This window comes from Myotis davidii, unplaced genomic scaffold (assembly GCF_000327345.1).
Source record: "Myotis davidii unplaced genomic scaffold, ASM32734v1 scaffold200, whole genome shotgun sequence".
Classification (NCBI taxonomy): Eukaryota; Metazoa; Chordata; class Mammalia; order Chiroptera; family Vespertilionidae; genus Myotis; species Myotis davidii.
The window spans coordinates 2,547,131-2,552,376 of record NW_006293700.1 but is presented as its reverse complement, the minus strand read 5'-3'; positions in this window follow the sequence as shown (position 1 = coordinate 2,552,376).

Here is a 5,246-nt window from a genome sequence, read left to right as displayed (position 1 = left end):
AAGTTATGGACTAGAAACAGAAAGTTGTTTACAAGACTATTCACTAAAATTTGATGAACATTTTTTTTTTAATGTGGATGTGGATGTGTGTGTGTGTGTGTGTGTGTGTGTATGGGATGACGCTTCAACCAAATGAGCCACCTGGCCAGGGATTGACATTTCTAAACTCTGGAGTCTGTGAATAAGGTAACTGAATTCTAAGATAGTCTTCCTAGTTTTCAACTCGGCCCTGCTTGCAGAAGGGATTTGGGGCACCTAGTTTAGCCCTTTCCACCTAGGTGCCCAGTGCTGACCAGGTTAAGCTTGCATCTATGGCACGTGTATCACTGAACTGCCTCAATGGACCCAGCTAAGAAGACAGTGAAACCAGTACGAAGTATTCCCTCCCCATCCTGAAACGTCTTGAATAGAGAAAGCTTCTTTTCTCTCTATTTGCACCTTCACCTGGGCAGTGACTTCTTCAGAGACTCCCCTGCGCAGTGAGATGCTATGGCCGATGCCCTGAGTTCCTGCACCTGCGGAGGCTTGTGATGAAGCTGGAGCCCCAGCCAAGTCCATCCCCCACCCCAGCTTCTGCCAGGGCAGCAAGGTCTGAGCACCATTTTCTTGAATCCACAAAGTGCAGTCCTACTTCTATATAAATATTTGCTTTTTCACATAATGCTGTCATAAATGGAGGTTCCCAGTATGATCAAACTTCTCCACAGTCAACTGCACAGTTCTAAAAGCCCATCTGGCCTGAGGTGAGCCCGTAGGAACTGTGAAGGTCAAATACCTGTTTCAGCACTGCCGGCTGAAGTCCAAAGCCATAAAACCCCTCCTCCTCTAACAACCTTTCTTTCCAGATTTGCCTCTTGTTTTACAGGTTTCAATATTTTTTGTTTCATGTACCAGGTATTGGGAGAAACTGATGGGACCCACAATAAAAACACACTTTATCTCAGCTCAAGAGCTGAATAAGCTGAGAAATAACACACTAGGTAAGACATAAAATGTTAAAACAAAGGTCAGTCGAGTTGAAGAATGTAGCTTAGTTTGGGGTCAAATGTATGGCGGAAGGGAAGCCAGGTTCAAGGGCAATGCTGACCCTTCGGAGAGCATAGGGGAATGAGAGGGACTGACACCCCTCTGCTCCCACAGGAACAAGGGTGAAGCTGAGCAAAGTGCATCCTGTTCCTCCTTCCAGAACTATCAGGAGCTAAAAGTAGTAGAACGTGGTGACTGACTACATGGGTTGGGTGAAGGAGGAAAGTTGAAATGTGAAGTCCAAGGCGTGGCAGGTAACTGACTAGTTGTAATGGAAACATAGCTTATCAGAGGAGCCGACGTAGAGAAACTTTAGTTATGGACGTTTTATGTGGCACTCCCTAGGTGGAGATACCCACTAGGCATTGGATATGTGCTGAGGGGCATAGCCAAGGTCAGGGCTGCTGCTACAGATTAGGAAATCACCAGTATAAATAGGAATTCAAACCATGGAATGAATGGGAGAATGTAAAGAATACAGAGGTCAATGGTCAGAAACAGCAAATGAACAAGGAGCTCATAAAGAACAAAAACGGAATCGCTGGTAAAAAGGAAGGGTAGGATTGGGAGAAAAGGTTGGCTGAGGGAAGGGGAGCTTTATAAAGAACCAGAGTGATTAGAGAGAATCTGATAGAGAGTTTGACCAAGAAAGAGACTGGGCACTCCTATTTCTGAGTTTAATTCTGAGATAGCCTTCTCTGAGCAGATAAACTTGAAGTAGCTGAGTGAGCTTTAACCCACACGGCAACAATAGTCAGTCTAGTATGAGAAACATTCTCACCTGTCAGCCAGTCATATGTACCATCCAGAACTGTATCCCCTACTCTAGTAACTACTACCACACACAGCTGTGGACATGTACACTGACTCGAAGTTAATAAAGGTAAGAACTCCGTTCCTCAGCAGCCCTAGATGTTCTAGTAGCACTACGTACAATAGTAGCCATGTTGCATGTGGCTAGTGGCTACTATTGGATAGCACAGATATAATAGCACTACCAGGAAGGAAGTTCTATTGGGCTGTATTTATCTACAAAATAATTGATTGGGCTGTCATTGTCCAATAAAAGAGCCATGAGCTAACCAAAATGCAGTTCATCAGTAGGAAAATTACAGATGTAGTCACAGTAATTATGCAGTCCTACAACAGTTCAAAATATAAAACATTGCACTATTGGTATTAGAATTTTTGAAGATGGCATTGTTACATGGAGCTAATTATAGGAAAGTAGTATTTAGCAGTATTAAATGAGTAGAGGTGAATTCTTTTATGTGTTCAGATTCAATAAAATTTGGAAATGCTGCCATCATCTGGGCAATTAGGAAAATGGAACTAAGTCCAAGCATTTGAAGTTTGCATTTACTTTCCCCAAACCTGCCCAATGACATAAACAGCAGATGCCTTTTGTGTATCCAGAGACACTTTGCTTTTAGGGGGAAAAATCTTTCACCATCTATAATTCAAACCAATGGTGTAAACTACTTAAATTATTCAATGTTATAAAGTGAGAGTCAAAGGGCCTTACAATATTGCTTTACTAGGAAAACAGGTTAAAAAGTTAACATATTTCCTTAAATGTGTGTTTCCTTATAGAAAATTATTCTTCATATTGGAGAATAGTAATGCTAGCCTCTATTGGTAAGCAATCAGTAATAACAAAACATTGAAATGAATATCTACCATGGAAATGACTTAGAGGATAAAGGCAGGAATTCACTAAATAGGTCACTTGCTATAGTACTAATATTGTTTTTAATAATTAAACATGGTTACCCAGGAGATACTGGCCAAGTGGAGGATGCTGGCCCGTCTGGTTGACTGTGTGGTACACTGCCCATAGATACTGAAGGCCTGCTTAACAGACGGAAAAGTACAAATGGCCAATTGTCCTTCTGAGATATAAGGAGGGGGGAGAGAAGAGATAGAGAGAGGGGGAGAGAGAGAGAGAGCCAGAGGCCAAATAGTCTTGTTGCCTAAGAAATACGGAAGGAAAAGGTGGTGCTAAAAGCCTGATTCTGAGGATGTCCAGCAGGTGGCAGCGGTGCTGCAGCTAACCTGGGCATGCTCCATGCTTGTTAAACTAGTAAATCCAACTCGAGTCATTTGTGATCAATCTTAACTATTTCTCTTTATGACAGCAAGCCAGAAGCACAACCTAAATATCTCTATCTTCAGGAGAAATCTGTTTTCATCCTGGGAATGACTGATTTTAAACATCATTTACAGAAAGCTTCTTTGTAGCATCAGCTTCAAAAGTGTTGAACATGGTGTGGGGTGGGGACCAGATAAGAACAGTCTAAACATGAGATAAGTAGATGGTACTTTTCACTCAAGCAGAAGCCATCTGGGGAGAGCAGTTCCCTGTTCAAAGAGCAACATGTGACTTTGTGGAATAAAAATTGTACATTTAAAAAAACCTTTATTTTATCTCATATAAATCAAATTATTGCAGGATTATTTCATTTTTAAAATGCATTTAATAAATTGTATAAAAGGAATGAGAAAACTAAGTATGCTCGTTACCCAAATATGCACATTCTAATATGCTCCTTAAAAAAAGCAAAAAAAGAGAACAGCTCCCTGTTTCTGTGGCTTCATGAAACCCTATAAGCTGTGATTTGGAAGCTGTATCTCAGCCAATGGGAGTGAACCCTTCGCTACTGGTGCATGTCGCTGATGCACACATGGGCGCTTGCCTTAGGCCTGCTGCTGTGAGGCCAGACTGGCAAGTGTTAGAGGATCGGAGATGAACAGCAGATGGGCTACAGGGATGTAGGTGCTGAAACAGGTTCATCAGGTCTGGAGCTGACACTGCTCAGTGACTGTGAGCAAGAGATTCATTCTCAATTCTGGCTGCACAATACTATCCCCTGAGCTGTTTAGAAACGTCAGACCAATCAAATCCAAGGCTCTAACAGTGGTTCTCAACCTTGGCTGCACATTAGAATCACCTGGAAATCTTTTTAAAATCCTGATTTCTGGGCCTCATCCTCCGGAAATTCTGTTTCTTTGTTACTAATGTTGTGGCCCCACCCCATAACAAAGAAACAGAATTTCCGGAGGATGAGGCCCAGAAATCAGGATTTTAAAAAGATTTCCAGGTGATTCTAATGTGCAGCCAAGGATGAGAACCACTGCTCTAGAAGTAGGACCATGTTTTTAAATCACCAGATGATACCAAAGTGTAGACAAGGTTAAGAAACAGTGGCTAGGGTGAAAATCGAAGAAATAGTTGGAAGAAGGCCTGGGGCCAGGCAGAAAGCAGGTAGGAGCATTCAGGTTGCTCAGGTGGTATTTGGGGGAGGTATTTTTAAAAATAAGGTTGATTATTCATTCATTCAATTACTGATTGCTTCAGTTACCTCATGCCCAGCACTGCTTTAAGCACTGAGTGAAAACAGGTAAATAAGACTTAGGCCTGACAATCAGCAGCTGCAGAGCCAGACCTTGTAAATTTCTGAGCACTGCTGTGCAGGTGAGGAGTTTGAATGGGGATCAAGGCCAGTTCTGAGCATCGTAGACACACTAACGTTGATTTTATCCTGGAGATTAAATGATATGAAGGTTATTTAACTGGGGTGGGGTTATTTAAGATTTGATGAGCACCCCCTGCCCAGGGCATTCTCAGCTGGTCATGAGGGATGGGACTCCAAGGTCACACTTTGGAGAAGAAGGACCAGGTTCTGATAAACACCCAGTTCACAGACAAGAATGAGCAGAAGGAGAAACCAAGATGGCGGCATAGGTAAACACTGGAAATTGCTGCCTCGCACAACCACTTCAAAAATACAACTAAAAGACAAAACGGACACCATCCAGAACCACAGGAAGGCTGGCTGAGTGGAAATACAACTAAAAGACATAACAGCCATCATCCAGAACCACAGGAAGGCTGGCTGAGTGGAAATTCTACAACTAGAAGGAAAGAGAAAAGCACACTGAGACTCAGAGGAGGTGCAGAAGTGAAGTGCAGAAGTACGGAGGCGCACCTGGAAAGGGCTGGCAACTGAGGACACGGTTGTCTTTTTCAATTGGGAGGGAGTCACAAGCTCTCAACTGCTCTGAACTCCAGTTCCGGGTGAGTCTCTGGGGACCCAGACTCATATGGGGAGAAACTGAACTGTCGGGCAGCAGACGGAACTCGAGGGTGGCTTTCTCTCAGAGATGCTTGCAGTGATTACCGTGGGACACTGAGACCCGAGGCCTCTTAGGACAGGGGT